Below are 13,024 nucleotides of genomic sequence, written 5' to 3' on the forward strand. Positions count from 1 at the left end.
AAAATTCAGAAAAGTTCACAGAAATATAAGAAATGTACGTTTCGGCAAGTTATTCAATCCTCATACAAATATGTGAGAAGGTTCTGAAACCTTCCTGTGTGGAAAATTTCGCAATTTTGGAATGTTTCTGCCGTCACATAAGCTTACGTGTCATGATCCTGTCATCCTGACGCTCACTGTTAAAATGCTTTTGATACTCGTAGGACCGTTCTAAAGTAGGTAGTCTGCATGATTAGGGAATACTCAAAAAAATAATGAAATTGTTAATTACTGAGCCATCTATTTTTCTTTCGAAAACTATGTATTTTGCATAGAAATATAAATATAAGGTATTTTAGGACACCAAGTAAACAATCGCCAATGTTTATATGTTTGTGCACTAATATACCAGTACGAGCGAAATGTAGTAGTAAGTAAGTTATAGAAAGTAAGTAAGTTACATTCACGCTAGCGCTTATGTCAGTGCCAAACTGATGGTAGCCGTATCGGTGTGATAATATACATATATATAGCAGTTTTAGGCTTGGTTTTAGTTTTTACCGGTAGCTGTTGGTCTGTTGTGTACAAAACTGAGGAGTTAAGGCTCTGTTTTTAACATACAGGTGTGATATGCTGAAATATTTTAGGCTTGGTTTTGGACTTAAAGCTGTCAGTTATTTGTATACAAAACTGAAGAGTTATGATCTCTGGTTTTCGGTAGTTTTCACACAGATTACGAACGATCCAGTGTAAAAATATGTTTCCAGTTGTTATAGCTACGTCGAATTCGCCAACTAGGCATCACTCATGTAAGCCGCCTGTGCAAACTGAACTTGGTATTCGTACAACGACGAACGTCGACGTAATACGGCGGCCATCATATACCAATATCTGACTTCGTGATACAGGATCATGGATTATGGAATAGATTAATACTAAATTGCAGGCGGTACCGTTTGACTATATCCGACATGGCCGTCCACACCTGGTGAATGCGTGGCCAATACAATGGTGCAACTGGTGCAAGTTACGGCAATTGTCCAAAAAGTTCTCCAAAAATTCACAGGAAACGAAGGAAACTTCCATTTAGGAAATGGAAAATTTAGATTCCCAAAAAAAAGTTAGGATAATTTTCCAGGTGGAAAATTCGCAATTTTGCAAGAAACTTTCCGACGGCACATCAGTTTAGTAGTAGAAGTAGCCCATAGTGCTTGCTACATGTAGTAGGATCAGAGGGCCTAACGCGAAAATCTACAAGTTTTTCTAATTGCCACAGCCCATTAACACTTTTACATCTCCAATATTCATATTTATATTCATATTCATATTTTTTACTTGTATTAATCATACATTGTCATGGATGCGTAATTTACATCAGGGCTCGGAACCGGTATTTTTTTAAAACCCCGAAATAGCCCAATATTTTGAATTTTTTTATGCTCATTACGTAGGACTGAATCATGTATTTAGGAAACAATTTTGCATTATTAAAACATCTCATTAAAAATGAAATTATAAACAAAAGAACGAAAAAGAACGTAATAATACCGGTATTTTTGTATGGAGCAAATACCGGTTTCCGACCCCTGATTTACATTATTAATATTATTATTTACAATAGATATGTTAGAAATATATGCAATTAAAATTGGCAATTAATATGCAATTAATATGCTTAACTACAAGTTTTACTAATTGCCCACAGCCCATTAATACTTTTACATCTTCTTATTATAGTCAAAATTCAAATGCTGTTGTCGTATTAAATCCAGACAAGCACAAATCACGTTCTATTGTTAACGAGCCCATTTCAATACTCTGGCAATTAGTAATTCTCGTAAACAAGTCGTGCTCGGCCTGACGACTCTTTCCTCATTGTCCTGTGGTGTTATTTCAGTCGCCTAATAGGCATAGGCGAGTTTAAAGCTTACGTAAACCAGTATCTATATACTGACTGTATCTTTGTACAGTGATTTTTTATTTTGGCAATAATTCAATGAGGCACGAAGGCCTGTGCACGTGCACGTCAGATGTGGACGTGCAAGTGCGCTTGCGTGACGTATGCGTGCACGGCTTCAATATATTTTCACGACACCAGCTCGTAAAGGCACTCTTGATTGTTAAAAAACTGATGAGAAAATTGCATTTTATCCACAAGTGGCAAAATAATTTGATGCAAATTTTGAGTTGTTTCCTTATGTTTATAATAACGACACGATTATAATACAAAACTAAAACTTTTGTAATTCTTGACACATTGAGTAAAATTAGTTAAATAAATAAATATTATAGGACATTCTTACACAGATTGACTAAGTCCCACGGTAAGCCCAAGGAGGCTTGTGTTATGGGTAGAGGACCATCGTATATATTTTCATTCACATTCATCCATCTCGCTCACTCTTTCTTTCATAAATATATTCGACCTCATTTTCATATCACCCGCCTTTTTGCCGACCTTCTTAAACGCTATAAATATAATTTTTAAGAAAAAAAACCGACTTTAATGGGGGATGCCGCTGAAAGTTCACTTATTGTTGATGGTGCACTCTTAGATTCCAGACAATGAAATGAAAAAGACAGTATCTTTTGCCTAATTATGTAGAAAAGGAGGTAAAACCACCCATTTTTCTAGTAGCATTTCGTTTTTGTAAGGGTCGCAGTTCTAACCTAATCTAACCTACTTTTCTGATAGCATTTCGTTTCTGTAATGGTCACAGCTCTAACCTAACCTAACCTACTTTTCTGATAGCAGTTCTGTTCTGTGAGAATCGCAGTTTAAAATCCACCCACCCACCTAACCCACTTTTCTAGTAGCATTTCCGGGTCCGGGTCTGGGTCCGGATCCGAGTCCGGGTCCGTGTCCGGCTGTCCGGGTCCAAGTTTGGGTCAGAGTTCGGTCCGGGTCCGGGTCCGAGTTGGGGTCCATGTCCAGACCCGGGTCTGGGTCCGAGTCCGTGTCCAAGTTTGGGTCTGGGTCCATAAGCAAGAGAACAAATCGCCAAACGTGAACTATGGGTAATTAAAGAGTTCCATTCTGATCATCATCAGCAGTTCCACTTCATCAAAGGTCACTTTTTAAAATGGAAATGCTGGATTTGTTGATTAAAAAAAAATCACTATATGTATGCCTTTCACATTTGAGGAGTTCCCTCGATTCCTCATGGATCCCATCATCAGATCTCGAGCTTGACAAAAATGTTTCTTGAAAACCTAACTTGCTTAATAAACATAACGAAGAGGACAAATCGCCAAACGTGAACTATGCGTCATTGAAGAGTTCCGTTCTGATCATCATCAGCAGTTCCACTTTATCAAATGTCACTTTTTTAAATGTAAGTGCTTGATTTGTTGATGAAAATACTAAAATCACTATATGTATGCCTTTAACATTTGAGGAGTTCCTTCGATTCCTCATCGATCCCATCATCAGAACTGCTTTTTGACAAAAACGGGACCAATCTGTATGTATATACTTACAATCAAAAAAAGAATTTTCAAAATCGGTCTAGAAATGACGGAGTTATGGAGTAACAAACAAAAAAAAAAAAACAAAAAAAAATCGAATTGAGAACCTCCTCCTTTGAAATCTTGAAGTCGGTTAAAAAGCAGAATAATTTGAATAATCTGTCATTGCCAAAATTGACAATCAAAATAAAAACACGCATTTTTCTTTGTGAAGATTAATAAATTTTAAAAGTGATAAACGTGAATGTGAAGGTGAGAACTGTGAGAAGAAATCAGAGGAAACACGAACCACTAAATTATAATAATATAACTCGGCGGCCGCCGCAACCGGACAGAATTTTACTGAGCAGGTAGGGTTGGCACCATTAATTCATAGATTCATTCTTAGCCATAGCCCCTCTTTATCTTCGGGCTGCGCTCCCGCTGGTTCTTCGAATTCGCGTTTACATTTCTGGTCCTTCGAACCGGATTCTCTTCTCCTCTTTTACCTTTTCTCTCCTCATACATTCATTGCGAATCGTTCTCCTCCCGCACCGCCCTTATAAATATTGACTAAATTATTCTTTATTAATCGCTCCCGCAGTTTAGGTATTTGTTTATATGAGTTACCTAAATATAATTTCTTAACCACACCCGCAATTTAGGTATACGTTTTTAAGAGTTTATCCTTATTAATAGGAACATAAATTATTTTTATAGGGAGACCATGAACATGCGTGAGAGCTGACACGTTCACCGGTCGTCAATAATAAGGTATTAGTCAGTTAATTTTTATAGGGAGACCATGAACATGCGTGACAGCTGACACGTTTACCGATCGTCAATAATTAATCAGTCAGTTAATTTTTATAGGGAGACCATGAACATGCGTGAGAGCTGACACGTTCAACGATCGTCAATAATTAATCAGTCAGTTATTTTTTATAGGGAGACCATGAACATGCGTGAGAGCTGACACGTTCATCGGTCGTCAATAATTAATCAGTCAGTTAATTTGAATATTCTTGCCCAATAAAATATCGTATTGTGGTTTGTTCACATTTTGTTAAATACCTAAAAAATACACTATACGCAAAGTTATACTAGTCAGTCCAAGGTCTTGTTCACCAATAGGAATTAGGTCTGAAGACATTACAAATATTAAAATTCAATTTGTTTCAGTAGGCTTATATTCTGTTCGAGAGGGAATCACAATAAACTTCGTAGAACATAGCTCAGATAATGTACGGTCGAGTTCACTAACATGTTTTCAAACAAACGTCCCAAAAATATATTTATCACAACACCAGTTTGTAAAGGCTCTCTTGATCTTCTCTTCAAAAACCGCCGAAAAAGTTGTATTTTATCCACATGTGTGGTGAAATAATTTAAAGCAAATTTTTAGTTATTTTGCTTATGTTGGCCGGTGGATCTGGCTGGTGGCTAGTGCAACCTAGCTGAAACGTCGGAATAAAGTTAAAATACATAATGAAATTTAATCGCGTTAGACCCGGTAATGACATTAATTATGTGTACAAAACGCGAGAGTTTAAAGTGTTATAATTATGGTGGAATTGACTTTTAAATGATGAATTTGGATTTGATGTGGTTTGATTTTGTTTAATATTTTACAGTTAGTATTTTCGTGTAGGTGTGGTGAGAAATTTTTGTTTCACTCGGTGGTACAATTTGTTTAACACTGGTGCTTTGAAACCCTCGCAACGCTCAAGATTCCACTTTTCAATTTTAGATTTTTCGCTTGCTCGGGTATTAATTATTAGCACGAGCGGTTATACAACTTTGCCCCCTTGTAAAATTTGCGAATAGTTTAGTTTGCGAATAGTATAGCAATAGTATAGTGAAGGCATCACACGACCGATTGTTGGAGAGGGGTTTTTTTTTTCTTTAAATACGACGAAAAATAAAATCGTGTGATAGCTAAAGACGCCGGTTCGAGTCCGGCCTTCACCACTGGAGGGCTTCGTCACTTTTTCTTTAATATATGACATCTATTACAGTTTATTATTTTTTTTTATTTAAAAAAATATAATAAGGCCCATATTACAAATATCTTACAGACTAATATATATATGCATTTTATAAACTTAAAAACTAAACACTATTTAGGCCACAAAACGTCTGGTCTTGTGTCGAATTCGGCAGTTTGCCCCGGAACCTCCGAAACGCGACACCCTTCGGCCAGAAGTCGGCGCACTTGATGGTCCCCTGCAGCGCATCCATCTAACATTTATGTCCAGCTGTGGGCGTCTTTTAGCTAAGTTGATGAAATATCAGTTTAAGGTGTAGTAGGTTCAGCCAGCAGTTATTAAAATCTCGTAGCGCTTTTTTACATCACAATTAAAATTAAATTAAAATTAAAAAGCTTTTATTTCGGATTACATATTACATATTACAATGCGGTTGGCAAAATTTTTATTAGCAATCTTGAAGCCTTTTTCTAGTAACTTCATCGATTCGAAACCTGTTTTTATTTAATTCGCTCGCTAGAAAAAAGCACAATCATACGTATCTAGTTTTGTTCAATACTGCTACGAGCTACGGCGTAGTGCACGTAGCCGCTAATGGGTCCATGAGGGCCTTCCTATTTTTAACGCGTTCAGTGCCAGCGCGGGCTACATGCTACGAGCGTAGCCGGTAACACGGGAAAAACTGTATGTAACGAAAAGCGCCTACACACAGAGAACCCGCCTAGCGGGTCGCTGGCAGTGATTGTGTTATAATCTATACTTATATCTAGTAGCAGTATTATGATTTGCCTCCTATTTTATAAAAAAAAAAGCAACATATAAAGGGTGTATTGATTGATTGATTGATGAAAACTCAAAAATGCGCATTTTCCCAGAGATAACAGTAATAAGACCTAGCTAGATTTTTTGCCCCCGAAAACCCCCATATAGAAAGTTTCATCGCAATCGTAATACATATATTATGTATAATACAAGAATTGCTCGTTTAAAGGTATTAAGGGGCCCACTGACTATCAGTCCGCCGGACGATATCGGCCTGTCAGTTGTTCGGAACTGTCAAATTTTTGTTCTAACTGACAGACCGAAATCGTCCGGCGGACTGATAGTCAGTGGGCCCCTTAAGATAATCTCTACTTATACAGGATGATACATGAGACGTGAGCAGGACTAATCCTGCACACCCAGTAACTGTTAATTGATCGATCACCGTCGAATTTAGGGGAAACAACCGCACTTTTTCCTATTTTTTTAACTTTTTGGCGAGGACAAATTTAATTATCTACAATCATGGTCACTCTACAACACCTAATTAATAAACATAAAACCTTTTTAACCGTTATGACAGCATTTTGATTATGAAGAAAAACAACTGTCAAATTTGAGTGAGATACGAGTTTTCAAAAGTAACAAGTTGAGATTGTTAAAGTTTGAGCGTTGTTTGTAGGTTACTTTAACCTCTCGTATGTGTGTTTTGTGTGTGGTGGACAAACATTGTATCATCGTATCGGTCAGACGCTCGTGAGTTAATGCTCGGTCGTCCCGTATACAACAGAATAAATCGTTCTCAAGAAAAACGCAATAAGTTGACTATTAATTTGGTCAGGACCCTTATCATTCACGAGAGGTTAAGGAATTAAGAGGCTATGTAAAAACCAATAAATAAGATTATAATTGCATGTAGCAAGTGCAAATTTAATATAGACTGCGAATAATCTAATTTATCAACCTAAATACCTACATATTATTTAACCTTACTAAGAAAGCATCCTACGAGTACTGCCGGCCTAGCCAAGGTGACAGTCGCTATCGCTTCGCCATCGAATCGCTTTGTGTCTCTCTATCACTCTTCCATATTAGTGTGACAGTGACAGTTACGTTTCGTTCGCTACGGAGCGTTAGCGATTGGCATGTTGTCTACGGGGCCTGAACAAAACTGACACGAATGAAAATTAATTGAACAAATGACATCTTCCATTTGCTGCCATCGTAATAGTCCTATGTAAGTATTGTTGCGTAAAAAAATGATTCATTCATCTCATCCATTCATACCAATTCCTGTGAATCGACCTGACTTTAATCGTTAAATTCCAAGAAAAACGAGCGCTTATTCCCGACGCTAAAAGCCACGTTTATACGAACAGCGTTTAAACGGAGCGACAACCTAACTCCTAATCCCATCTCGCGAACGCAACATTAATGCATTTATATCAGATCACTAAATTGAGCATCAAAATTGACTAAAAAACCATTATTCACTCTGATGGACTCCCCGTCCTAGTCTGAAAGGGCTAGAGCCCGGAGATTCCCGACTGTGTCCGAGCGCGCCCGAGGCCCGACCGACGTCCCGACTAGTCGCTAAACAACCTCCGCCGACCGCGCTACTATCCAACCTCCTTCACTTTAACACATGTGATAAACTTTTTTTATAATAGTGCAGTGACCGGTATACAGTTCGATATTTAAATTTTGAATTTGTTTTTTTTTTTTATTGTATTTCGCGCGATGGGTATCGTTGAAACGGCCAGACGGCGACTGTAGGCCGTGTACTTAAGGTTCGTGTATATGTTAGCCTAGGTTTATAATACTTAGACTAGATGTTTTTTTGTTCGGCAACGTTGTATTTATAAGGTTTTTATTCACGTCATCACGTCAGTTTAACATAGGTGTAAATATGTTATGTTATAGGGCGTAAGTATCTATGAGACCCGTAAAACCCGGCTAGAAGTAGTACATGTATTAAAATTATGTATTCATTCATAATGGCAGGAAAAATAAACTTAAGATTTTGGTATTAATGTTTGAGACTAAAGATTTGTATGCTTTAGGTATACCTAGACACCTAATTTAAACGGCAATTTCGGTCGGTTTGTAATTTGTCTAAGTAAGTTGGCTATGAGAATTCCGACTTAAAGTCTATTTCCATTAAAAATTTAAATTTTATGCACGATAATTTAAAAAAAACTCGCAGGTTATAGAGTGCATATCGAACAATTTTTATTCATAAAAGAAATATATACAACTATTAAGCAAACATACGAATTACATAAAACTAAAATAAACCGAAGAATGAGTAAAACTAAATAATTTAACAAACACAATATTGTTACCCTTGATTAGCCCCCGGACCAAATGTGTCAAAAATACTGGCGACATTAACTCGCTGAATGGCCAGTGAAATCTGTTGGACAATGAAAGAACCAGAGCGAGGGTCGCAGGCCCTTTCCCTTAAGCTTCGCCCTATATCCTTAATAAAGGCTTTGGCCTCGGCACACATATTATATACCAATCTACACATCTATTTACCAACGCTGCCGTATATACATAAGTCGAATGAGTAAATTATGTACCTATTTGTTCATGACGTGTACCTAATACTTTATAATTACATTGCCTATAATTGAGCACCGTTCATGAATATCAACCTGTATACTGTATATACAGTGCACAGTGTGGAAAGAATGAAAGGAAAGGAAACATTACTCTATTTATATAAAAAAAAAAACAAAACTGCATTCAAAGATTTTTTGAAACGCTTGTTTCACCCGGGAATCGAACCGACTAAAATGAAAAAATAAAATAAACACGAATACTTTATTCTACTATTTGATACAGTTAATGTTAATGATAACATTTCTCCAAGAAACATTAACATAAACAAACAACAACAACAACGAGAAACAGAGCTATAACGATGGTACTAACAATATTGTATGGAATTTTGAACGTTCCGAAATAAAGATTTCTTTTTTAGGGTTCCGTACCTCAAAAGGAAAAAACTCTTCTGCCACTCCTCCCGGTTTTGAGCTACATTTGGCCAGTGTCTCAAAAAGGAGTCCAAGTTATCCCGCCATCGCTGACGAGGTCTGCCGGATCCCCGGTTTGACTCACGGGGCACCCACTCCGTGGTTATCTTGGCCCACAAGTCATTCGGCATGCGGCAGACATAACCAGCCCAGTCCCACTTTAACTTGGCCGCATTACGAGCTACATCTATTATTTGAGTTTTAGAGCGCAGCGTGGTGTTCTGTTTAGAAATAGCTGAACAAAAATATATTTGCGATATGTACTTATACATAATTACTTCAAAAAGAATTACACTGTAAAAATACTTTTGAACGAGAACTGTAAACACTTATCTCCATTTGGATAAGTATTAGAGGATGGCAGATACTTTATGTTCCTTGAGAAACATACGGCGCGATTCGGGAAATAAATTAGAGATTCACTAGATATGATATAGTAAAGATATGTGACATTCCACGGCAAAAGGTACCTCATGCCCATATGCCTTAAGACCCATGTATACCTATGTTTTACAAATAAAGCATTCTGATTCTGATTCTGATGGCGGCTGGCGCTTACGTCGCATAGCGTCGCAAATTATTGCGGCGCTATGCGACGTAAGCGCCATCCAATATTATTTAGAGCGGCGTTAATAATAGCGTAAGCGCTAATCGCCATCAAGGGACCTTTACCCGTAGACGTCACATATCTTTACTATTTCATATCTGGTGAATCTCTAATTCATTTCCCGAATCGCGCCGTTAGTGTCACTGTAGATAAGTATAAAATGATTTGTGCTTGAAAATTCAACTTTTGAAAAATGGAACGTCACTATTCGATTGGTAATTCATTTTGAATGGTGACATTATGTTTCTCTAGGAGCGTTTTGGCGCGCTGTGACTGTATAGTTGATGAAATATTAGCACCGATCTTGCGAGTTTTGTACACATAATTAATGTCATTAACGGGTCTAACGCAATTAAATTTCATTATTTTACCTTTTAAAAATAAAACCTACCTTTGCTTACCTTTTAGGTAAAATAATGAAATTTAATCGCGTTAGACCCGTTAATGACTTTGATTATGTGTACTAAACGCGAGAGTTTAAAGTGCTATAAAAGTTGTTCGCAAGTCGGTGCTAATATTTCGTCAATGACAATGACATTTAGACCCGTTAATGACACCAACGTTATGTTACCAACGTATGTCGAATCAGTGGAATACTGCAAATTACCCAATTAAAATTATTTCGTCAACATTGAGCTTGTAGGATTAGGCACATTTACGTAAGACTCTCTCATAATTAAGGCTTAAAATCGAGTAGAGTAAAGTGTGTCACTAATTCCGGGTGCATCAGTCTTCCCAAATCACACTCACACTTTGCGTTCGCTTGGTCAATAGTTAATCTTATGACTATAGTATCATTAGCTATCAAAACATGCTGAATGAGCATGTGCATGGATATTTACAAGTATAATCTTATTCGCATTCTCGTAGCAGAAAGTGGCGAAATAAATTAGATGTAATTTAGCAAAGTGTTTGAGCAGGGCGGGACCATCGCCGCCACATGGCGCAGCTACATACATTTAGTTATTAAACATGCCTGAATCAGGCTAGTGGTATATATCATTTGGAAATCAGTAAAAAAAAATGACATTAAAATATATATTACATTCAAACGACAGGGTCGAGTGGAGGAAACGAGGGGAGGCCTTTGCCCAGCAGTGGGACACTAAACCAGGCCAATAAAAAAAATAAAAAATAACTTAAAGCGGGCTCCAGACTCCCCAAATGAGGTGGCATAATGCCGGGATAACGCTAGGAGTATGATGATGTTGATGATATAAAAAAAATCTCACCATTCCTGAAACCACCATAAAAACTGCAGAAATCACCTTGAGTAATACGAGTATTTCAACGTTTTTGGCGAGAATATCTAAGCGAATCTACGAAATATTTTATCTCGCTCTGTCTGACTCCGTTTTATTAATTTATATGAATTTCACAATTGAATTACGCGGAGCTGTTGTCATGTCTGTGGTCGTTTGAATTGAGGGGTGCCTCAAGTTATAAGATAATCTCTATTAGGTATAGAGTTCGTCTAAATTCACTCTGCACCAGCGAATGTGAGCGTAACTTTGATTGTATGGGAGCGGCTTTTTTGCGGAGGTTTCGTGAGACTCTTAATTAAGTCTTTGCAATAGGGTATTTGACAACATTAAAAATATATAACGAATTGCTGTCATCCTGAAAGATAATAAACTAATAAAGTATATTTCACTATATTTGAATGTAAATTATGTTTAGTTTTTGGAAAATAAACGAAAGAAAATTTAATATTTTTTGAAATTTCATCAGGGACGTGAACGCTCTGTGATTGGTCAACGCTCGGATGACGTCACACGCGGGTAAACATTCTTGATTGCCTCGAGTGTTTTAACTGTTTTATTTGTATTTAGTTAATTTTAGTTATTGTTCCACAGTTTTCTGATATATTCCGATTTATCCGTATATCTAGTAGCACAATATTTATAAGAATCTCAAAATGGAGCCGAAATATGTGAAAGCTGATAGCGACAACCTACCAGACATAGACGCATTAATGGTTGCACTTTTCTTTAAAGATAATCCGGATTACTATGCTGCGGAACTTAGAAATGTAAAAACAGCTGTGTGACTATACGTAGAATTTTTTTTATTTACGAACATTTCGATTTCGATGATACGAATACGACGATGACGAGAATAGTATCTCCATACTGCACTTTAGTTTGAAAGAAAAAGTATGCTACTAACTACCTACTAATGCTGAAAGAGCTATGTTATGAGGTTATGTAGTAATACATTAAATACCTAAATACAACAAAATCCGCTGCTTTAACTACCATATTTATTTACAGTTAAATATTACTTACATCGAAGTGGTCTTCACGCATAAAAACATTTGTATGCGCTAAAATGCTCTTTGGGTCTCTTCGCGCTAGTTTTAACCACATTTTTCTTTTTTTGGGATTCGTTGGAACGGAAACAAACAATTTATCTGGATTTTTTATAGTCGTACTTGAACATTGCGGCACTATACACCATTTATATACCATTTTACAGTGAAATAATCAATTCAATGCACATAAACCATAAGATTTACTAAGGTCATTGACTGAGTTTACTCGCGTGTGACGTCACACGTGTCACGTGATTAGCCCCTTTGCAAAAACAGCGTTTAAGGCGCGTTCAAAATAAATAAACTTTAACATTGTTTTTTTATATTTAATACAGGAAATTTCACGGAAATATCAATGTAGTGTAATTATTAAGTCATAAACAATCAATTAAAACCATTTTCAAAAATTAGTCAAATAGCCTATTAGGTTAATGAATTGTCACTTAACAGTGTGGCAGATGGTACATGAGATAGACCCCTGGTGGGCACCTAATCTATCTAGAAGGATTATATCGTGTATAATGAATTTAAAAATACATCTTGACATTACAACGCACACAAACTTTAACAGGGAAGATGGCTTTTCTCCTCTACCAGCTTGGGATCCAGTAGTCCATCTTATAAAGACAAAACAAGACTGTGAGACCATAATGTTGAATACTGATGACATTTTAGTATAGTAATGTTGTAGAAACCTTACTTGGATAGGGATCGAAATTTTCCGTTTGCAAATGAAACTCCTTAATTCCCTATGTAATTTTCCTGACATTTCCGAGAACTTTCCCAACTTGTTTAAAACTTTCCGCAACTTGCACATCTGTTATAGCCTAACCCACGAAATACTTATCTGCCGCAATAGTCTACAAGACAGTACCATTAGCAGCTA

General features: G+C 36.8%; 1 protein-coding gene across 1 annotated transcript in view; it reads left to right on the forward strand.

Annotated features, from left to right (window-relative positions):
• Positions 1-7,560: 7,560 nt before the first annotated feature.
• The window catches only part of LOC134748280 (uncharacterized), a 100,290-nt gene continuing 94,826 nt past the window's right edge, over positions 7,561-13,024 (forward strand). Inside the window, exon 1 of the mRNA XM_063683014.1 lies at positions 7,561-7,966. The gene's annotated coding sequence lies outside the window, so the exon portion shown is untranslated. The remainder of the gene's footprint in view (positions 7,967-13,024) is intronic.

The sequence above is a fragment of the Cydia strobilella genome, chromosome 16 (assembly GCF_947568885.1).
Source record: "Cydia strobilella chromosome 16, ilCydStro3.1, whole genome shotgun sequence".
NCBI lineage: Eukaryota > Metazoa > Arthropoda > Insecta > Lepidoptera > Tortricidae > Cydia > Cydia strobilella.